Raw genomic sequence first — 24,797 nt, 5'->3', positions numbered from 1 at the left:
TCCAGAATGTGGTTGAGTGGAGGTCTACATAACTTCATAACAACTTCGCTCTCTGGCACTCCAGTGTCTGTATATTAGATGAATTGCAGAGGTACCAGAGTTGGGGGAGATGAGTAGGAGCTATTGAAGCACTTCTGCATGTTCTGGTCTCATTATTTATAGATGACACTTCAAATCAAGCAAACCATGTGCTTGACAGTGTAACCCCTTCTCTGTGATACTCTGCCACGTCCCCGGCTGTTGTCCGTGTTTGCTTTTCAAACAGAACTGTTTCTTAACACTTGTGTGAGTAACGACACATTCACATTTCCCCTCTGTTAAATGTTTGCTCTGCTAGTTGTTTTTCCTGAAATTAAATTGCACTCACATAACTTTGTCCATCTAGTCATTAATAGTCATAACTGCAAATTGAAGCAATAAATATGAACCTTGCCCTTATGCTGCTGTAGAGACAGAACAGTGTGCCAGCGTCCCTCGACTCAGCTGTGTTATTTCCTTCTCGCCTGGTTGGCAGACGGAACTTGTTAGTTTTGGCTACCACAGCCACTCAGTCCAGTTGGCACTGTCTGGAACTGTTCAAGGCCTCCTGTCTGCTTCCACTCTCCATAAATGCCATCCTTCTCTCAGACGATCCAAGAGGACGCTGCACCGATCGATTATGTCACAGTTTAGCTGTGAGAGTGAATTCCCATTTCCATTACATGCAGCACAGGAAACAAGGACTTCCCCTGACCCTGCAGGGAGGATGTCACCACACAATTGTAAACATGAGGTGACAACTATAACACAATAAAGGGGAAAAACTTCTGGTTCTTAAAAAGAGTTCAGTCTGGGGGCAAAAACTTAAAATTCCATCAGATGTGAGGAGGTGCATGATGGTGTAGACATGGGAATGGAAACCTCACAGTGTGTGTAAGCAATTCCAATAGTATAATGAACAGACGTAAGTTGTAAAAAAGGTTACAGGAAGGAAAACATGAAAAATTTAGAATTAAAACCTGCAGCATCAGAGGACTGCTGCAGCTTATATTCATATTAGTGCTAAAAATGATAATTATGTAGTGAGTTGTGGTTTCTCAAGATTTCAATGAAAGACAAAACGGGGGCAAAATCTAAAAAAAAAAATGTAATGGAAACATGTTTGTTGTGTTTTCAGTGCAAAAAGCGGTAGGCCTTGTCATTACTGTACAAACTCACAGTGATCCTGCACTGGACATGTCCCAAAGCTCCTATCAGCGGGCCTCACACGTGCTTTCAGTTGTCTCACTTTAATTGCTCCAGTCAGTCTTAATCTAATCTCAATCATGACTTTAAAGTAGCACCTCCTTATTTTGAGTTTACCTTTATTTTGTTGTTTTTATTTTTACCTTCTGCATTTGGTATGAAAACACTAGACTGGGCTTCATGAAGCTGAGGAGCCCTAAGTACTCCTCTTTTACGCCCCTGTCTGAGTGCAGCCGGCCCCATCTGAGGACACTTTATAGAAAAGCATTCATTCCCCTGTTGTGATCAGGTGTGAAGGTGAACTTGGATTTTCTCTTGTGGCACTTCAAGACACTCCTATTTTGGCCAGTAGCTCAAGTCTCATAAATTCAAACCTTCTTTCCTCTGTAATCGACAGATGCAATTTGTCATAGTAATGAGAGATAAGAGGCTATACTGGGCTTATGATGAAGAACTTACTGTTACTCGGCAGCCATGCTAGTAAGGCATCCTGGGATTTAATTACAGGTTTAGTTGAGCAATGGTTATCACTTACAGTGACCTTAATCTCCCACTCTCTTTTCCAACATTAGTTTAGAGATGCCAGCTTTATTATAAAATATCTGTGAAAAGAAGGTTATAAGTGGTCCTACGCTGATATCAATGACCATATTCCTGTGAGAGGATGGTGCACCCTTGACCTCCTTTTTGACAGAAAGGTATGAAATGCCAGTCTGAGTCGTAACTGGGTTTTAAGAGTGGGATCCAGCCCTATTAAATTATGTGCAGCATGCAGGGGAAGCTAATTGAGTTAAGCCCTGCTGGCATACTGCATCTGCACTACAAACATTTACCCAACATTAAGCCCCAATTAGGCTTTTCAGGATGGGACACTTGTTGCAGGATGATGGGAAGTGAAGATTGTGATGCTTGTCTTGGCATTGTTTATTTGCAGAGAGCAAAATATGTGTTCACACTACACTGCTGTTCATACTGCACTAGTTTGTTCACACTGCAATTAAAAGAAAGACAATTTAGAGACTTTTTTATTTTTTATTTTATTATTGTCTTGACTGTTTTCATTTATCTTTGAATGTAAAGTGTATCTGAGAGAATAAAATCTGATTTGATTTTGGCATTTTTCCATATATCAAATTTGCAGCCTCATGTCTCCTACACGTGTCCTACATGTTGCTGCAACCCCTGCTGGATAATGAATTCACACTGATGCAAGTGTGCTCAGTGACAGAAAAGCCACATGAATTCTGATATGACCATCCACCACGTCAGTGGGAAGTAAGCATGTATCAGATTTCAGACCGCATTAGCAGATGGAAATTTATCAGGGTTGAAAATATCAGATTCAAATTTATTTGTGCCAATCACACTACCCTGGAAAAAACAAAAAAAAAAACCTGTGTTCAGAAATCCGGTATTGGACAGGTTTGCATTTAGAGTCAGCAAAGTAAAGTCTCATTGTTTGGTTCCTGTAATAAGAAAAGCCATATAAATTCCACCCTGACTGTGCTCATGCAGGTCACATGACCACAAATCTTGACTCTGGTCCTAAATACAAAAAACAATCCCAATGAAATTTTAAAAACATCAGATATGTAAAGCACTAAAACAAAAACAAAAATCAGAAATGCTTCACCTTACCCTGTGATCCAATGGTCCTGACAAGTAAAAACACATGTGTGTGAAGAAATATGATTTGGGCCCCTTTTAAACAATTTGACCTGCATGTTCCTAATAAACTTGATATTTTTCTCATTCACTTCCAACGTGTCTCCCTCTGATCACTATGTTGTAAATTTGAAGTCTGAAAGTGTGTGTGTGTGTGTGTGTGTGTGTGTGTGTGTGTGTGTGTGTGTGTGTGTGTGCGTGTGTGTGTGTGTGTGTCTGCGTGCGCGCGCGTGGTGGAGTGACTAGTGCGCATGCTCGGCTCAGAGAATCGTCTAATGCAGTTATATAACAGTCAGTACAGCCGTCTGCTGAGGGCCGAGTGTGAGCCCAGCTCGTTACATAAGCCTGTCAGTCATATTGCTGCCGTGCGGGGCGCTCACGCACGGATCCCCGCTCCTCTTCCTTTGTCTGTCACTTCCTCCCACTGTCTCCCACGGCTCTCTGCTGGCACACCTGTCCACACTTGACCTTCCCCCGGCTCCTTTACTGCGGAGTTGCTCTAAGACTCAGAGATGCGGATGTAAACGCAGACACAGAAGCCCTAGTCTGGCGTGGCTGTCATCGGCCGTCACGTTTATTTGTGATTGTTTTTTGCATAATGACTGAAAGCAGTGACGTCACCTATCCGTCCAGGTATTGATGTTATCTGTACGTATGAAGCGCTTGGGAGTCAAACATGGCCATCAGATCATCAGGACGCAGCGTCCAAAGTGTTGACAGAGCGGATCATTATCCAGATGTGTGCGTGGCGGAGGGAGACGCGTCTGTGATGAGACTGCAACAGATCCGTGGTTACCTAAATCGGCCTCCCTGAACTCTCGTTAAACTGCGGGAGGATGCCTCCCTAATTATCATTAATAGCATTAACCAGGAACTAGTCCTTCCAGCCAATGGCTGTCTGCAGCAGCTCCTGATTATTCAGGAGGCGGCGCGGACGCTCCAGCCCACTGGTGGATCCTGAGAGGGAGGCGGTGCCCAGCGGAGCCGCCGTGCGAGGTGGTGCGGAGCTGCGGAGTGCGTTTTTTTTTTTGCGTCGGGCGAGATGTTGTTTTGTTGTGGGGATCAGCTGAACGTGGCATTGGCGTCGAGTCTGACTCAACACCGGGAAGCACCCCGAGCCTCTCCGGCTCTCCTCACGCAGGAACGCGGCCACCGAGAGCAGCTCTACCCGACGCGTCGCAATCCAGGAAATGCGGACTTGTGCCCCCTTTACCGCTGGATAAATGGCTGCAACAAGCGCGCTGCGTCCAACTGGTAAATATTAACGCTGGTGCTGGTGTGTGACTTCGTGTCGGTGACGTCGCAGTGACTGTCACGTCGGAGCGGTGATGGGCTGTAAAGTTGAACGAAGGATCCGATCCGTGTCACATCGTCACGGATTTTCGTTTCCTCGTGTCTGATCGTGAAAGATTTGTGGGTGGAAAATGGGAGTTGTTCGCCTTCACGGAGAAGTCTGTTCAAAAGAATTGTGCTCCAAAACTACGGTGGCGCGCATCGGCGTTGGCTGGAGTGGTGTCGGGGGGCGCTGCACACCTCCAGCTGACACCATATGCTTCATCATGTGGGCTCTTACCCCCCCCAGTCACCCCCGTCTGTCCTCCGTAACGCACCGTCTGACAGCAGCGGCTGGGCGGGCGGACACAAGTTGGGTTTTCCCGGCCAGGCCTGTGACTTTAGCAGACGGTCACCGGGCTTCACCTCTCTGGGGAGATTGTTGGAGGATGACGTCATGCATTCACTCTGACGCGATCCGCTGTGACAGTAAACTAAAAATGAATTAAATTAAGACATTTCACAGTTTAGGCCACTTAATCAGTCACATCCAGCCTAGTCTTTACCAAATAAATGTGTTTTACGCGCACGCACACACGCACCTACTCTTGTCTCTCCCGCCGTCTCTCTCGATCCATGTCTGTGTCCCTTTGCTTGGGTAACATTTATAGGAGTAAGCAGTCCAAATGAGCTTAAATGGAATCTTAATGATTGCTTGAATAATTTTAATAATCACGCATTTGTCGGTGTGTCCTCCCGTCTTATTATTTAGTCAAGTTTTAGTTCTCAGAAAAGAAGTTTTGACATGAGTCATTGCTTTGTCACTTCGTGTCAGTTATACGAGGCTTCTTCCTCTCTGCAGATGACATCAGTAGCTGTGGGTGTCTTAAAGGTAGAACCAGCTTAGAATCACCTCTTTGTATCAGTAGTGTCTCCGTGCAAACACCCACAATCCAGAGAGATGTAGGGGGGGGGGGGACAATACCTGCAACAATGCTGCAGTGTCCTTCCCCTCCCTCTGGGTCCATACTCTAACTTACAGCACAGAAATACAGTAATGTGTCAGACCATAGTTGTGAAGGGACATGAGTGGAGAGAGGCCAATATCCGATTATTTCGTACTGAATCAGCACTAAGTGGTGGCCTTCCAGGGCTCCACTCTGGAATGGATCAAGACCACTTGTGTTGACTGAAGAAAGGCTGGAGCTCAGCAGGCACCCAAAGAGAGTGCTGCTGCATTTCATTACAAATATCTTACATTGTTAAGCATCTGATTGTCGTTAAAAAAAAATTAAAAAAAATCCAGGCTCAGTGGATTACTGCTCTTTATGGCTTGTACATTGGGTTACAACTTGTCAGTTAATTTGATATTTTTACACCATTGTACCTTGGCTGAAATGTTTGAAGGTGGCTTGTAAAGAATAATTTCTATGTTTTTAAAGTTGGAAGTGAATGAGCTATTATCAATAGGGCAATGGAACCTGTTTGCATGCCAGTCAACAGTATAGCAGTGCCTGTCCATCACAACAAAGCACTGGTGAGCTAAAATCATAGTAGGAGACTTACACGTTTTTTCTGAATAGATTTTAAAAAAATGTATCTATGTGTCAGCGTCGACTGGGTTCAGAGGAAGAAATGGAGACTAAGAGCAAATTTCACAAGGTTTAAACCAGGGATGGGAAAATTTCAGCCCGCGGTCTATCTACGACCCACTAGGCTTTGTAGTCTGGCCCATCAAAGTTGTTTAAATGATTTAATTAATTTTATGAAAAAATTGTAGTTGTAAAATAGTTTTTACAATAACAATAATTTCTACTTGTAATTTACATTAACAATACAACTAAACACTCCACCCATCTGCACCTCAGCTGCCCGCCTGTTAACTTATAGAACTCTGTGTGGCCCACCAGTCAAACAGTTTGACCACCTCTGGTTCAAACTGTCACGTTTAGAATGGTGAAATGTGGCTGAGCCTTCTTCTGCCAGTGCTTGGCTTCTCCTAGTGATGGGCTAGCTTTTTCCGACAGATGTTGGAACTGCCCTACATTTTCCTTCTTTTTTTTTTTAAAAGTAGTTCCACACCAGACATTTGAACATACGTAATATGTTTCCATTGTCGGCTTGGTGGCGGAAAGGCTGTGGTAGTAATAGAATCTTGTTCTTCTTTATTGGTAGTGGTTGCAAAGAGCCTATAGTCTTATCATTTCTGTATTAATGTTTTTTTTAAGAATCATGTAATAACCATTTAAATATTACAAAATCAATGCCCGTCTTTGCATCAGAGCTGGACGTGGAGAAATCACCTCTTCCCTGTAATCTTTATCTTTATTGGAGATGAGTGACAGATCCTGATTTCCATCAGCTACATATTTTCTAATATTTTGTTTCCTCAACAGACCTATTACTTTAGAAACACACTCTTCATAAAATTTGGAGATCAATCTCTACCCCAGCTACAAATTCATATAGGTTACAAACTTTACGTTTTTGTTCTGTTGTGCTAATTTTACATGAACAAGCTTAGAATACCCCTTGATTAGCTGTCAGTGAGCAATGCTAATTCAATTTTTAAAGGATTTGCTAAACATGGCCAGAGTGTGACCATACACAACTGACAATAGACCAACACCTAACAGAAGGCTGTGTTGTTTGACAACACTGAACCAAGGTGTTTTACCTCAGTTGGCTCTTGCATGCCTGGACTGAATCATGTAATCGGAGTGCAAGCGTTGCTCAGGGTTCGCTAAGATAGACAAAATGTACTAATAGCAGCTAAGGCAGCTGACATTAACATAGGCTATAAAAATGAGCAAAATAATTGCTCCTTCGAGTAGGAGCCAGTTTTACCAAAATGATTGACAAATTGATGAAGTTGTGGTGTCTGTCTTGTTGGTCCCCCATGCCTGTACACTTCAAATTGCTTTTATTATGCCTTCACAGTTCTAGGTTTGTTCACCTAGTCTTGCCCAAAGCAGATTTTTCAATTATTTTTCTGAAAAACATCTCTTACATGAGGCTTAAAATTGTATATGTATTAAGTCACAACTTGATTGTACAGATTGATGTTATATTTATAATCTGTATTGTATGGAGCTTGCCACCTTCCAGAAGAATGCTATGTGCTGGGCTGAATGTTTTCATGGGAACTGTGAGTGTACGGTGGTGTGTCTGGGCTTGCGCTAGCCATTTTTATTTTTAGCAAAAAAAGTCTAAAACTCACAACTTTTTTGGACTCGCGGAAATCCCCGAGCAATAACATAAGAAAACAATAGCATGCGTCTATTCCCACATGCCAACGGGAATAGCCGAAGTGACCCGAATGCTCCCGATCATTAAATATGCACTCGGGTCATGACCGCCTCTCGCCCAATAAAAAAAAACAGGATTCTTTTTTTACAAAGAATCCTGTACGACAAGGCAAGGACAATCGATCGAAAGAAAATGAGAATAGAGTGTTTTGTAGTAGATTTTGCGTTAAACTTCTAATTGAACAATAAATGGTGAATGCTGAGAGGGGTTAGGAGTGGTGACAGACCGATCAGAAGGTAAATGAAAGATATTATCAATACTTTTTTGTAGGGGTGTCACTTTAACGTGTTAATTATATCAATTAATTACGCTGCAAATTAACGTGCTATAAAAATTAACGCAATTAATCGTGAGTGGCAAGTCAATGCGCAAGCATTTTAAATTTGGTCCATTGAGGGACCCGTAGGCTGCAGCGGCACGTCACCTCGTACCTGCGCCACTAATCAAAAGCGGGGTGACTGACAACAGATGGACGCGACACAGGAGAGCGAGGCAAGCCCACTCAGACCTTTGGGCGGAAAGTTTATTTATAAAAAGAACAAAGACGGAACTATCAACAAAAACGCAGTGATTCTGCGCTGCCAATCTGCGCTTTGGACTGACTCCGTCAGTCTGCCCCAGGGCAGCTGTGGCTACACACGTAGCTCACCATCACCAAGTATGAATGAGGAGTGAATGAATAATGGATCCGATGTAAAGCATCTTTGATTTTCCAGAAAAGCGCTATATAAATCTAATCCATTATTATTATTATTATTGTTATTATTATTTATACTTTTTGTAAAAGAGAATTTTCATATCACCGAAGCAGCTCCAGCCTAACGTATCATTTAAATCATGTCTACCGGTTGAGAAATCACGGAGCGCTTATAAATTGTATAAAGGAGTCAAAATGGTGCCAGAAATTCCTCAACTGCACACAGACGTGGAGGTGTGCTGCAGGGAAACACTGATTCACATCCTGTTTTTGGTCCGTGCTAAATTCATATTTCAGTGAAACCACACCAAGTTTCATTTAGAAGTTAAACAAGACCAGTCTGTTCAAGAGGTCCCAGAGTGCATCAAGGTTCAGGTGGCCATGTCCACACTTGTTTAGATGAACTACACCAACAGAGTTTGTTTTATAGCGCCAAAATCACAAGGCATGAACAGCTTGGCAGACTCTAGCTAGTTCTCAATATCACAGGGACTCACAAATCCATACACTACAGTAATGTGACAGTTCACAATCAAAAAACAATTTAGGCCTGCACATCATTTGTAAGGATTCATCTACATAGAGCCACAAACCACTGACATTTCCCAACAGGAGATGACCCGCGCCACCTCCTGAGCTTTAGCAACCATTCAGTAACATCATTGTCAGAAATTGAGTGAGCTAAATATATTGTACAGACTTCCAATTATGTACATTATATTTAGCTCACTGAATTTTGTATTTCGTTTACTGCACATACCTAGAGATGCAAACATTTGTTCTTTAGGTTCTGTAGAGGAAGCATTTGTGTGAGTCCTTCTATGAAAATACAGATTCATTCTTACTGAATTTTATAACCGTTACAGTCGTGCTAATTTTGGTAACTCAAATAATAAACAGTCCCAGCAAAGATAGGGAGTCACCAATATGGGTTAAGTATGAAATATATTAAACACTGTAAGGGTTTTTTGTTCAAAGTGTGTTTAAAAAGGGTGTTTGTCATTGTGGTTGTCTGTGGAGTGAATGCAAAGCTGTGACACTGGTTTTTTTTCTCTATACCTAAAAGAAGTCTCTTGGATGAGAGACAAAACGTCTTCACGAACTTTCTTAACATCCAGTGGATTGACTTAAACAGCTTTTGGATAACCATGACCTGGATGACTGAGAACCTACACAGACATATACCTAAAAGACCACTATGAGAATAGTTTCCTCTAAAAGGTATCAGTTGACAACATTTGTTATCCTTGCTGAGGTACTGATGACATAATTGTTAGGCTCAGACATAAAAAGTAAACACACACACACACACACACACACACAGTAAACACACTCCATGCAGTAAAAATTTTGATGACTTGTGGTCACAACATTTTCGTGTCCCTGCTGCTGGTCATTAATCCTGTTCTGTGAAACACCCAGAGAGAATAGACCCACTGTAGTCCCAGAAGACCAGAGAGAACCAGGAACAAGACCCTTCGTACACACACACACACACACACACACACACACACACACACACACACACACACACACACACACACACACACACACACACACACACACACACACACACACACACACACAAGGGGTTTTTTCTACATAAATTAAGCACAACTGTGTGCTGCAGAGCTTTTCAAATTTTGATGTGAAATGGGGCTGTGTCTTGTTAAGGGGGTACAGGCTGAAAGTAAGAGGGCACAGATTTATAAGAAAAAAAAAACACAGACATTGACACACAGCCAAAGACATAATGGAGACCCACCTGCCAACTGGCAAATTCACAAATCATAATAATTCAACTAGCCTTATAGTTTTATAGCATACTTTCAGTCTCGTAGTAATGTATTTGGTAATAGATCTGTTGTTGTGTGTGTATGTGTGTGTGTGTGTGTGTGTGTGTGTGTGTGTATGTGTGTGTGTGTGTGTGTGTGTGTGTGTGTGTGTGTGTGTGTGTGTGTGTGTGTGTGTGTGTGTTGTCGATCAGCGTCTGGCCCCACCTCAGCTTCTTGCCTTGGCCAGTGTGTTGGCTGCCCCTTCAAGTAGAGATAGAATTTCATGTGTTTGCCAGGGAACAAGAGTCTGTCCTGTATATGTGTTGGTGTGACTGCCTGGCCCACTCCCATGTGTGCCAACCAGCCCAGGTTATGTAATGATATATGTGAATAGTGTACAACCGGGGCAGGCAGCACAGGTTTTACAGGGAGATGTGTGTTACTCATTCAAACACTCCCTTCACAATAGTTACTCATTAACGACTGGAGTTGGTAACCAAGTGGAATGCTGAGGAACTTCCTGTTTGTAGTGGCAGTCTTCCCTCAAAATATGACACGAGTGTCACATGGAAACCACTCCAACCTCGCCTTAATGTGTCACTAGGACCAGATTTACGCTTTCTATTGTTCTCTTGTTATGATGTGTTGGTTTTTTTTGTTTGTATCAGCAGCGAGGACATTTTTGTGCAGGTGCTCACTCTCCACTGTGGCCAGTGTTGTGTAACTGTGATTGTGTGCTGTTGTGCTGCCTACCACAGGCTTGCTCAGGATGTCGTTGGTTAGGTTTGTTTAACTACGTAATGCTTGGGAGAGGCTGGAAAGAAAAATGTAGCGTATCTGGTATCATTGACTAGATTTTTACATGTGGCAAAAGAATTTATAGCTTTTCTGCAGGAGGTCTAGATCTCTGGTGAGGATTCTGTGTTGCATTGAAAGATTAGCAACACATGAGCACTTTGTGTGAATATTGATCTGTGATGCAGACAAGGTTTTATGTTACACAACTAGATATCTTTACCTCATTGTCCCCCTAGACCCCTCCTAGACCACACCCCTAGCCCACACACAACATGGGCATGGATCACAGTCTCCAGATGTCTGTTCAGTACACCACCCTGTGAAGTATTATAAGACAATGAGTCCAACTTCCTCTGAAATGTATTTCTCACTTTGACTTTGGTGACACTGGCGCCTTTTTCTCCCGTTCTTCCAGTTTCCCCCCAACTCCTCTCCTCTCCTCTCCTCTCCTCTCCTCTCCTCTCCTCTCCTCTCCTCTCCTCTCCTCTCCTCTCCTCTCCTCTCCTCTCCTCTCCTCTCCTCTCCTCTCCTCTCCTCTCCTCTCCTCTCCTCTCAAGTCTTTTGTCTCAAAGCATAAGACATCCCAGCAGTGACTGCAAGTGAGGATTGGAGGGGATTTCTGCTCTGTGGGAGGGTAATACGGCTTTTGGGGAAAATCCTTCCAACCTTGCCGTGGATCTGCCGAGCAAATCAAGGCAATGCTCCAGCCAAATCCTCCCTAGCCATGCTGATGTCCCTGAAGTGGAGCACTTTAAATAATCTGTGGACAACCTCCTCTCTTTGCACTCTTTGAAAACCATGAGAGTCTTTGGTAGAATGCTGGGTGTTTTGTCTGTCTTTCTCTTGGTGCTGTCAGTCTGTGGGATGCCATGCTTGACCCTCGAGGAACTCTCTTTCACCTGATGTGACTTCATGACCTGTGTTTGCTTGTGGGTTGCTTAGAGGCATATTCCTTTCTCATCATTTTGCACATGCATTGCTCTACTTGTATAATCGACAACCTAGCATTTAAAAACTATCTGAAAGGAGACATAAAAAAGAAGTTGGTCTGTATGGGTGCTGTGGGTTGCTCATATGCACGTCATTTGTTATTTACCGCATAGTCCCACTTGGCAAGCTTTAACCTGACATTGTCAGGTAAGGCCTTTATAAAACACATCTTATTTTAGATTATGTTAATTATGCAAGAGTGTGGTTGAATGCATCAACTCTGGAAGGTCATTTGCTCCTCCAGATTTTGGAAGGTCATGTCAGGTCAGAGCAGTTTCGGACCCTATGGATGCTGTGCTGGCATCATGTTTTAATTTGAAACTACGCTTAGATTCCTTCAGCTTATTTTCATTTGTCTTCAATTTGATGTGGGTTCAGGCTGCAAATTGCAGTGTATTTACACAAGATGTGTTTGTGTAGTGTGAAGGTATGCCTCCACATGTTTATATATATTCTGCAAGTGTTTAGGTTTATAATGTTTTTGCTGATGCCACCATATTTCAGCCCTTAAGCGAGGGCATCTGTTTCACCTAATTGAAGGTCAATATTTGCATGAGCATTCCTACAAACAACTTTCCCAGCTTAGTCCAGACAGAACACAAGCTACCACTGTACTTCAATAAAATAAGAGTGCCTGTCAAATTCTAGTTTAGCATTGCCAAACTCATCTCTCCACACTACTGTTCGTAGCACACTATTATTCCATGAGAGAAACCCTTGTTTTTTGTAACTTTTTGTTAGATTAAAAGAAATAGGTGCATTTTCCAAAATACAACATCTCTTTCTCTACGATGATGAGGAATGATCCTGAGAAACACTTAATCCACAATTCATAAAAATGTTTAAACATTTTGACATTTAACTATTTGACTGCATTTTTGCTAAAAGAGAGAGTGACTTTGAAAACAGCAACAGTGCAGGAAGAGAGGAAAGACTGATGCCCATTGTTTTAGCCTACATTTTTCAAATTAATGTCAGTGCCTCCAAACGACTTTGTTCTGGGGTTGAACTGATTATTAATCAATTAATCAGTTTGTAGAGTCATAGGACAAACATTTTGCAGTATTACCTTTTTAAATATTTATTGAATGAAAATATATTTTTAAAAATGCAGGTTGGAAGTGGTTGAATGGGCCCTCACAGTTCTGATCACTTTGGGACATTCAGGGCCTTGTCACCAGATACCAACCACTCAGCTCTCACAGCTGAGGTGTTTTGAAGAAATCATGTATTTAGAAGACTATTCTCGGCATCCACCTTTTTCACCATCAATTATTACAAAGGTCGTCATTTTAAATATTAGGTCTCCACTGATTTTGTATCAGTTATTGTCAGTCAGATGTGATTGGAAAAGTAGGAGTAATTAAAAATATAGCATTGAAGTGGGAGAAAAATTATTTGCTGCTCTGTCTTAAAAACATTACATTTTGCAGACCATGTTCAATACATGGTCTGCTTTCAAGAGTTCTGTTATGGTTTCACTTTTCCTGTACTGAACTTAATCTTAGATGTTATTTTAATGATTCTGTGTTTTTCATTTAAGAACAACGTTTCATCTAAGTATTGCAATGAGACAGACCTTTCCTTCAGAGTTCATCTACCAACCTGTTATTCTAACAAACGACATGACAGTAAGTGAATCACCTCAGCCAGGATCAAGTTCCACAAAGAGTTGGAGCTTTAGTGAAGCAATCTCTTGTCACTTTGCTTTCGCTGTCATGGGGGATTAACAGTAATAGATGAATGATGAGATGATGGTGTTGCTTGTGATTTGCCAGTTAGAGTGGTTATGGATGACTGTAAAAAGTGTGACTGTAAAAGTGAACATAAAATGAGAAACATGCATGTTGAGGCCTGCTTGTTTTTCCCTTTGGTTTTCAGCCATGAAAAAAGGTGTGGGGGACTCACTATTGCAATGAGGAAAAAGGTAGAATTGTGGAAATTAATTAATGAACATTAAAAAGTACAATCATTATAATGAACAAAGCTTTGCCTTTTGAAAGCCATGGTTGTATCTGTTTTTGAAAAAAAGAGGACTGATAAGTTATAGGAAACTGAGTTTGACATGTTGCACTGATTTTTCCTAAAAGTTGATCCTGGAACAACCTCCAATAGTCAGCAGTTTGTACCATGTTTGCACTAAGGCAGTTCCCCACCTCCTCTATTTTTCCTAGTTTCCTGTCAACACACTGCTGGGTAACAGCCTTGGCTTAGTCACTGCAGGATTTGATTTTTCATTAACACTCTGCAAACCTAATAGGCTTAAGGGCACCAGGCTTGTCCTGTGAGGATGGTTCTTTGGCACCAAGTGGTTCGTAGGCCAAGACTAGCAGTAAAGACAAGGAGATTTTGTTAGGGTGGGTACATGATGCTCCCAATGCATCTGTGGTTCCAGTGTGAATATTCCTTTCTGACACCCACACCAGTGCAAGACTAGCAGCTACACGTGACCAGAAAGGAGAGTACAGTAATAGTTTGGCACTCTCAACTTGTCTCTTTTTTATTTTCCTGAACCGTCTGTTTTTGTTGGTCTTGCCACTGTAGTGGTACCGGTATGCCAGTAGCTATCTGAGAATCGGATTAGGAGTCTCAGAGTGCAGTAGCTGCAGCAGCAGGGCTGGGTTCCCACTCACTGCTAGTAAGTAGGGTGTCCATTACGGTGGGAGTGCCTAAATTACATAGCAGAGGGAGATTGAGAGAAACCCCAGTGAGAGTTTTTTTGAGAGAGATTTGGGGAGTGGAGGGTGTAGAGTTTAGAAATCAATTAATCTCTTAATGGAAAGTGGGTCAGGCACACAGACAATTTGTCGCATGGGTACAGAAAAAAGATGCCCTGCGTGCAGTTACAGGACTTTACAATGATCTATATGGAGAAATATTTATCAAGATTTCAAATGTTGTCTCAACTATTTGAGCCAAATGGAAAAAAATTTTGTTTTGTTTTTTTCAGTAAGAAAGAATAATGCTTCTTTGTCAGTCTGTGAGAGGATGATTTCTCTAGTCTTGTGAGAGCAAGTTGTCCCTGTTGCTAAGCCAGCAACAGTCTTTCTTTCATTGGTCGTATCCGTGTGTTTTGACATGAATGATTGGTCATGTTATTACCAGTACTACAGATGCACAAGTCATAGGTTGGATGGAAACTTGGTGGTTTTGTAGTGGCTGCAAGGATGGAAAGAGTGCATGCTTTTTCTGGGACTGTTTGTCCAGATATTTTCGTCTTCTGTTGCTCAAGCAAAGCTGCGAAACTCTGAAACCACAGTTTGCTTTGCAGAGAGTGTCTCTGTGTTGTCCCATAGATCTATGTAATTCAGTGGTTATTACCTGCCAGTGGAACTCCAGTGTTATCAGATTATCCCCAGTGCAGTTTTTCACCATGAACGTTGTGTTTTCATTGTGTTCTACCTTTCATTGACCCAGTATATAAACATATTTTCAAACCTGTTATTTTGCTGTATGCATATTCTGGATTCAACATGTCAGTCAGTTCTCTTCATGGTAGCAAGATGTCTCTAAAACAGGCAATGTAGTACTGTACTTTCAGTTCTGTGAGCCATACTGACTTATCTGTGTTGTTGTTAATCCCTGTAACTCAACATCCCTGACTTCCCATCTGGTGCCATCATAAAATTGACGTTTTTGATTTTGAGTGACTGTTCAACTAATCAACTGCAGCAGAATTTTTAAAAAAAAGATTAGTATTTTGGTGTGAGTTTTACTACAGAATTTCATGTAACATACCGACTTTGTCCTCTGGTTACTGTCACTTTTTTAATCAGCATGATCTGTCTGTGTGTGAAGCATGAATCACCACACAGAGGAAGGTTTACTCATTGATCAGCTGCAAAAGGTGTTTAAGACCATTGGTCTGCTGAAAATAAAAACTGCACATATATGTTATGCAGTTTCCATAAGTAATACATTTTGTGACTCGTTTTTTTGGGAGTCAGGATATCTTGGTGGGGGATCGGGCTGCCCGTCCAAATGGCTGGTAGTGGAACATTGACATAACTGTTAACTTAACGTTACTTCTTTAAATGTATTAATGATCTATTCACATACTTTTACAGCTACCTTTACAATGGTACATTTGTAGTACTTTTTTACCCTTTCAACTCAGAGTTAATTTATCTTGATAAATTAACCCTGGAGGTGAGAACTGTCAGTTGTCATTTATTCGACTTGTACAAATGTGTGAAATGATGTCTCTTTCAACAACTCGCCTGTTGAGTCTTGCCAGGCCACAGTGAGCAGAGTGAAACCTGTGGGCTAACAAGACCCAGTCTGCCAAGACCTGCCACTTGAGATTTTTTGCTTGTTTATGTGACAGTTTGTTTAGGGAGTTGTCAGTTTCTGCATGGGTTTTTATATGTGTGCGGCTACTATGCACACATATTTTCATGTGACCAAAAAATCCAAAGTGTTGTCATTGAATCTGAAACAGTTTTTCTTTTAATGGTAATGGCTTTTCTTAGGACATTGCATTATTGTTTGGACCTATCAAAAACACAAAAATAACCATTTTTATATTTTTAAGCAAAACAGAAAAAGTGGTCAAACATTGAAGCATCTACTCAAACACCAGCTGTGCATTTGTTCTTTACTATACCTTAATGATGTTGTCGCATCTGATCAGATGAGGGTTTACATTGATGGTATGCACAGTTTGAGTTTTCCTACATTTAAAGCCAAAATACATCAACACTGAAAGTTTTGCTGGCCAGTCACCGTTCGAGATTTCCATGGTGTCTAGAGACTAGATGTTGGAACCTTCAAATATTACCATGGCAATGGGCTTTCAGCTTAACTCATTTGGCTGGTCCATCTGTAAAGCAGGTAATAAGCACTGGTTTGAAACCTTCATTTTATTATTCTGAATGAAAATAGAGTCCAACAAGTGTCCTTACTATATCTGTGCAAATGCTCATCCACAAATAATAACAGAACATTTTACAGTTATATTAAACCATGAACTGATATTGCAATTTTTTTTCAAATCTTCCAAATTAGAGAGAGTTTTTAGAAAATATAGTTTATTATAAAGATTTTAATGGTGGGGAAGAGTTGACTTGGTCCTGTCCAACAGTAACAGTCATTTTAAACAACACCAAAAAATGACATTTAACAATGCATTTGTGAATGACTTTTATGATCATATGCAATTTTTGATTGGTCTGCCTTATTGCAAATGAATACATTTATCAAGTCCCATGATGAGCTGTCATCTTATTCGGGGTGTATTCTTCCTTTTACTCGTAGCTACTGGGGATAGGAATTTTCCCCACTGTGTGACTAATAAAGATATTCTTATTTTTTGAGTGTGCAATGGGAAAAAGTGCACTGCATCTTTTTCGAAATAACCAACATAAATAAATGCTACAAACCTGTTGCAGAAAGGTGGGTCAGGTTAAGCTTTGGAGAAAGGTAGCCTAAAGTCGCGATGGCCAATCACAGAGCACAGCAACCCAACCAGCTGGTCAGCCTAATACTTGTTGGGTAACAGCTTGCTCGGTTTTTGTTTTGTTGCTTGGTGTAATATGCCACCATTAGTCTACAGCAGCAGAGGAAGAGAGACGCTCTGCTGTGGATGAAGAAAGCCTGTCAGGAGGAGTGGTTTTAGTAGCCTTTTAGTATACAGAAATCACTATCCAGTCTTAGTTCTTGGACAAAACGATCACTCAGTTATGTCCTCCCACATGACCATGCATCATCATGTCAACTACTGCAATACGTGATTTTCTGAAGGTGGCCTGACTCTGTCATGTTGGTGTATTCAGCTTATATGCCTTACAGTGATGCAAGCTGTGACTGCCTTCACTTTAACAATCATATGCAGAAGCCTGGACTTGAGTCACATTGGGTGATATTGTTTTTTGACCGTCCTGCACTGTCTCTTTGGGTATTACCCAATTACAACCAACAATGCGACCCATCTCTCTTATAATAGCCAGTGTGTCTCATCATACTTCCACATTGTTTGATACAAAGCCTCAGTTGAGCTCAAGTCTACCTGAGGTTACTGTCCATGCTATCTGGTGAGCTGGCCTGATTGACAGCTCTCCTGGCTAACACCCCCAGTAGGTAACATTCTCTGAGGTAACATAATGAGCTAATATGTGTGTATCCACTCTGTAAAGAGAAGCCAGTCAAGCCTGGCTTAGAGTGTGTTCAGAGGAGGTTCTTCAACCTGCATCAGATGACAAATCAGCTCTACATAACTGGGCAAGAACTAACAGGAAATCAATGTATCCAGCCACCTATCCTACATCAATACAGCACCTCGCTTTCTCACCATAATCCTGCTCACCCTGTAGTCTCTCTCTCTCTTTCTCTCCTGTCTTGTCTCTGTTTTTCTCTGCAGTATGCTTCTTTGAAAGCCACAGCATCTCTATTTTAAGGACATCTTTGTTTCACTGCTTTGTATGCAAGTGATCAGGCGAACATGCGCCTCTGATGAAGAGTGGGCTGGTGGGAGAGGAGCACGGAGAGATGGCGAGCTGGTTTTAGGAGTTGGGTTTCTTCTGACCAGATCATCATGAGGTGATGACAGTTGGATGAATGCGCTGCTAATGCCAATGATGCAGGTCATGTGACCTTTGGGATCATTTGCCTTCTAGATAAATTTGAATGATCTGAGCAATCAAGAGAGAAAGATTTCTATCTATAATGTGTGACATGTGCACACAAGGAAATTACCTGATTGAGAAACAGTGTTTGTGTGTGCACGCGTGTGTGTGTGTGTATGTGTGTATGTGTGTGTGTGTGTGCGCGCACCAAAATATTTGATTGTCTGTGGAACTAGATGGTGTTGCTGTGTGTGGTCTCTCCTAGTGGCCAGACCATGTTGCACCTCCCAGTAACAATTAGTACAGTCGTTAACACATTTCTGTCTGTCTGCTAGCACCGTATGAGCCAGCTGGTTTGCACCACCGTGGGTAATGTTGGTCATTAAGAGACATAAATGTTCCCCATACGTTCAAGTTTTTCATAAAATGGCATTTTTGTGATAGCGAAGAAGTCCTTCTCAAGCGAACACAAAGAGAGTGTCAAGAAAACTGAACGCCAGTTCATGATTAATTGTCTGCAGCTTTGTTGCTAAGCAACATACAGACATTGTTGCTCATCAGTAAAGGCTCATTTCTGTAGTGACTTGTTGACTCAACTTTTACTGTAAAGATAAGAATAGCAAGAAAATGTCCAATGCAATCAAATCTCCAGTGGATCCATTTGTACAAATGCATCAACTGCACACAAATACCCCCACAATCTATGGGGGTGACTGGACTTTTGCTGCTTATCAGGGGCAGGGCATGTTGCACTTGGGCTGTTTTCTGTATGTGTGTGTGTGTGTGTGTGTCTGTGTGTGTGTGTGTGTGTGTGTGTGTGTGTGTGTGTGTGTGTGTGTGTGTGTGCGTACATGCGTGTATGTGCTCATTGTCAGTTGTATTTATACGAACTGTTTATTCTCCACAAAGTACTCCTTTCAGTTATTCAGAGGAAGCAGGACAATGCCGCTGTTGATGTTGTCAGAAATTATGGTATGATTTAGTCTTCAGTTTTTATGTCTGTAGTCTGTTTTCGGGAGAATACCTTAAACTGTAGAGACTTTTTATGTTTCAACTGAAGCACGATTTTTAAGGTGGTTGTCTTGCCCAGCACATATCCATTACAAGTTTGACGAAGTCTTCTCATATACAGTTTATTAACCACCGTATTTGTGCCTTAATATTTCATTTTTATAAAAGTGGTTCAAAGCACACATCCAAAACAATATGCACAACTATAAACTCATCTGAGGAAGGAAGACTATGTCATACACTAGTACTTTTGTCATTGTGTTATGTGTGATTGTAATGGAATATATTATCAGATGATATGGGTTTCTGTGTTTGCTGGTTTTCCACAAGCCTTCATTTTACCGTCATTGTTCAAGCAGTTGATGCAAAAATGGTATTTCGATGTCTAGACCACTTAAAGAAAAACTATTTGCAGGACCAGACAGAGATTAGATATGTTATGTGTGAACAAAGCCATATATTGTATGTTCATGAGAAACAAATCAGCTCTAGTATATTTTTTTTCCATTTAAATTTGCATAAATTTAAATGGCAACAGTAACAGCAACAAAGTTACTGGCGCAGTAGATCGGTCATCCTTTTAATAATAGGAGGAATGTTGATATTGAAGTTGTTCCGGAATGGGCTGTAGTTATGAAAGCAGCAACAAAATCTTATAGTTACATGTTAAAAGGAACCTTTGGTGTAATTTATTGTTGACATGTCTTCTGTAGATTCAGCATTTTACAACTCCCCGTGCAAACATGCATGCATGCACACACACATACTCACTGATTTACTTAGAGAGTGTTTTAGCTGTACTTGCTTGTCACGTGTGATTGATGAGGAGTCTCACTCAGCCCCCAAGGTGCAGTCTCAAGAAATACATTCTGTAAACCACTGCCTCCCTAAAGCGAATGTGCACACAGTTTTTACATCCCGCTTCAAAGAGGTGATGTATTGTAATTGTCAGTGTTCGTGTGTTCGTTCATCCGTCCGTCCGTTCGTCAGTCCACCAAATATCTTTGCAACCATTGCAGATAGAAAGATAAAACAAAAAGCACATTGCTCGGGCGGTAAGGGGATGAAAATGAGTTGATGACCTTGACCTTGAGAAAACTAGGTCAAGGTCCAATTTCAACTTTTGTAAACTCAGGAACTGAATAAGATAGAAAGACGAGGGAGAAGATCAGTGTAAGACCATAAATCAAAGCTAGTGCTTTGATCTACCTATACACTAGCTTTGATCTATGGTCAAAGCTAGTGCATAGGTGGTTCTAGTTATTGTCAGACTGTCCCTTTCTCTCTCCAACACATGTGCCCACACATCTTCACACTCAGAGCAACGAGCATTGATAAAGTGATTTTGGTATTTGTGTTTGAAGGGTAGCTGACAAGGCATTGACATGACAGAAGAGCTGCTGTTTGCAGTCCTCTATTGCAGCAGGACAGACAGTGGGGGCACACAGTAAAAGACACTGTACACTGTAAACATATGCTGGCTGAATGCTCTTGTTTGTCACTGTGGGTTGTAATTACCTGGCTTTGAGGAAACTGATCAGAAGACTGCCCCTTTACGAAGTTTGGAGAAGAAGGGGGAATGGTGGCTATGTTGATGTATTCTGTGGTCTCGTCCTCATATTTGAACACACTTGGGCTGAACGTCCAGCTGTTGATTCGCAGTGTGTTTGTGTTTGTGAATACAGAACTGAAAGTGACAGCACCTCAGGCTCATAAATTCAAATTAGTCCAGTCACAGGTAACTGAGATGTTTAGAGAGTTACAGAGAGTGGCACCAGTTACAGCTACAGGACTAGGCTTGGGTTTGTTGTACAGTAGTGCCTTCACATGCGAGTGACTCAACAAACATGGATCGAGCTGTCGTCCGATCCATGTTTTTGTTTGACCACTAGTTAGCGGATTGACATGTCATTGGAAACTGGATCTCATTCATTCCAATGTTTTGTCTGCAGAGTAAAGACGTAGCTCATGTGTACTTCTGACTTGTACATTTCTTTTGATACTTTATCATTGTTTATGTAACTTATATATACAGTAAAGGAAGATTACACATGTCTATTATATGTTTTTTTCATAATTTAGGGGTTAGGGCTTTTTACAAGGTTGGAACAGGTTAAAATTATTTTAGTTACATTAAATGGGAAAAATTTGTATGAGTTTCTGTTACTGTAGTTTGACCTACAAGCTCAGTCAAAGAACAAATTAAACTCATATTCAAGGGAGGCACTCACTTTTGTTGTTTCAGAAAAAGTAGAGAGATTTAGTGACAAAAAACTTTTCTTGGTATTTAGATTTCTAATTGACATATTTGTGTATTAAGAAAATACAGTCTTAATTGCTTCATAAATACTCTAATCGTAATTCACCAAAAAAGCAACAAACAAAAAAATTGGTGGATTTCTTTCTCATTAGAATGACTTCTGTCGTTGTGTTGTGTCAGGGAGCCTCCAGCCACCTTAACTGAAAATTGAAGATGGCTAAGAGAGCAAATATGAAGCAGCCGACTGTTAATGATGGTACTGTGAGCAGCACGGGAGAATTTTCTTTTTTTGAGAGAAAAAGTTTATTGCTCGTTTATCGTTTACAGCTTTATGGGAGCTGGCCTCATAATAAACAAGGAGGTTAGTTGACTTTATATAATGTATTGCTTATCAATAGTTCAGGAATGGGAAAAACAAAAATACAATTAGAATGTTTTGCAATCTTGAAACTGATGACAAAATTGGTACACAGTAGCAGAAGAGAGGGAGTGTTTATAGATATAGAAAACAGACAGTCAAAGTAATCCTGCAAGGGTAAAAAAAACAGGAATGAAGGTGCAGTCATAGGATCAGATCTGCAATCAGATCACTTCTGCTGATAATACATAGTGGGGGCGGCAGTGGCTCAGCGGTAGAGCAGATGTCCTGTAGACAGATCGCCCCAACCATCGGCGGATCGAATCGAATCAGAATCCCAGGACATCTTCGGAGGGAGTGTGAGCTGATGATGGGAGGTGTCACCTCACCTCCAAGCCACTGCCGAGGCGCCCTTGAGCAAGGCGCCGTCCCCCTACAAGCTGCTCAGTTGGGGCGCGTTCCTGAAGCCGCTGCCCGTCACTCTGCCTCCCTATGTGTGATGTTTGATGAGTGTACTAACCGCTAAGTGCATGCTTACAGGCCCCCCTGTGTGCTGTGTTTCACGGGGCCTGTGTATACACTGATTGTCACAAAAAAACTAACACAAAGAACATGTAAAAAAATACCTGAGTGACTATGTAATTTCCCTGCGGGGATTGATAAAGTGTACTTCTTCTACATATCAATTTGCATTATCAATACAAGAATCCTCAACTCCATTAACAGGCCAGTTGTTAGCATGTCAGCAGTATGTTGGCAGTATTAAATCCGTTTATGTATCTGTGAAAATGTAAATGAAAATTTTATTGAAACCTTAATCCTAGTTGGTCACGTATTAGCTAGCAGCATTTATTAAGTTTATTAATGTTATGAAAGTTAAAGTTGGTCATGAACCAAAGTACTCAATAAATTGCCATGTTGATCAGATATAAGGAAAGTCAAGATATTCCAAAATGCGGACACTTAAATAGCTCAACACAAGCAAACAACTTCTGCTGTTTGGAACTTTTGTGTGATTTTCGCGAGTCCAAGAAAGTTGTAAGTTTTAGCCTTTTTTTCCTAAAAATAAGAACGCCACTGTGGCTACACAGGCTAAAAAAACCTTGTAGCCACTCTGGAATTTACTTCACCTATGGTACAGTGGCGATCGGCGAGCGCAAGCCCAGGAAGCAGTTTCTAAGTGTAAGAGAGTGGTGACATTACTTTATATCTTGACCTACATGAAAAAAACTTTCCTTTTTAACATCATCAGTGGAGCCACTCCCGTCACACCTATCAATGACCCCTGGCCGCTCTGCTCCATTTGCCAGACAGTGAGAAACAGCGCAATAACATTTTTGCTTGATGATTAAGTTCTTTGTGGTCTTTGACCTGTTCTCTGGGCTGATTCAGATTCATCTCTACATTTTCTGATGCAGAAGGGATGGAATGGCTACTCCCCACAGTCATAAAGATTCACTCCCCCAAGTTATAGATTAGCTGTCCCAAACATATTTCAGGCATTTCTAACTCTGTAGTATCTCAAATCTCAACTCAGTTTAAGTTCACCTTAACTGGCGGCATACTGTAGCCATTCACCACTTTACTGCAGTCTCAAGCCGCAAGAGGAGGATGTCATGTTAGGTGACATGAAAAAGACATCAAGTGTCAAGCTGTCAGTTTTTGCCTCAACATGTGATCATTCATCATAGACTAAGAACCAACCATGCATGCACGAATGGCTGTAGGGCAAACAGAAGCACAGATATCCTCTGCCTCAGCGTTAAGCAAAATGTTAGCAAAAAAAAATTTAAAAACAGGAATTATACAATTCATTTCAAAAAATTGAATAAAGAGATATTTCAACAGTTTTGTTGTTGTTTTTTTCCTCCCCAACTACACAGTACTGCTTCAGATTGAGCTACATTGGAATCACAGAAGGAGCACAGACAGGACTCAGAGCAACTTTCATTAACAGTTTTACAGAAAGTAAGATCAAGCTAATAACAACAGAGCTTGGAAGGACATTTTAACCAATTTCCCATTAACAGGGAGGATGCATTCTGGGGTTTTGCCAACAAGAGGCATGGCACATACCCATCAAATCTTCCAATAAATCTTAGTCAGAAGTCTCCAAACTGTCAAGGGTATCTGACTAGGAGTACCTAAAAATAGCCTGGTAGAATTTATACTAGTTTTTCCACATCCACAAAGACTATTGACCTAGACCTCCAAAAAATGCTCTGCACTGCTTCATTGTATTTTTGGTTAACATCAAATGTAAAAATTGCTCTGAAGCATCTGTTGTGCCGATGGGCAAGAAGAGGTTTACTTCAGCAACAGCTGATGGGATGTTGATTTAATTTTTAGCCTTCGGTTCATCGTTGGTAATATGTCCTAGTTTGTAACATAACCTTTGTGAGTTAAAGGAGCCAAAAAGTTGAGGTCTGGAAATAACCACAACAGTTTTTGTTGGCTTGTTTTCTTTTCTAATATAATTTTGTTGTTAAATATGTTACCTGAGTTTTTTTAACCAACTTTTTCAAGGGTTAGAACCAACTGATCTGTTACTGCTGCAGTGATAAGTGAATCATAGGAAAAACCACTGACCAAACCCAATTTTCACTACTACTACACACGCACGCACGCACACACACACACACACACACACACACACACACACACACACACACACACACACACACACACACACAACAACAACAATGTGCTATGGAGTTGTTATAAACATAGACAAATGCTCCTCATGATCTTTTTCACACTGGCATTGTTATAAAATGGGAAGAATAGGGACGCATGACCAAACATGTCAAATAAGATGCATTTGAACAGACTTTGGTAAGAAAACATGTACATTCATACAATTTTAATTTTCAAA

At 41.1% G+C, this 24,797-nt stretch overlaps 1 protein-coding gene across 1 annotated transcript in view; it reads left to right on the top strand.

The window, feature by feature from the left end:
* Positions 1-3,103: 3,103 nt before the first annotated feature.
* The window catches only part of LOC137600982 (transcription factor HIVEP3), a 43,198-nt gene continuing 21,504 nt past the window's right edge, over positions 3,104-24,797 (top strand). Inside the window, exon 1 of the mRNA XM_068322927.1 lies at positions 3,104-4,143. The gene's annotated coding sequence lies outside the window, so the exon portion shown is untranslated. The remainder of the gene's footprint in view (positions 4,144-24,797) is intronic.

Source organism: Antennarius striatus, chromosome 9 (assembly GCF_040054535.1).
Source record: "Antennarius striatus isolate MH-2024 chromosome 9, ASM4005453v1, whole genome shotgun sequence".
In the NCBI taxonomy this organism is placed as follows: domain Eukaryota; kingdom Metazoa; phylum Chordata; class Actinopteri; order Lophiiformes; family Antennariidae; genus Antennarius; species Antennarius striatus.
This window is presented reverse-complemented; position numbering and strand designations above follow the sequence as displayed.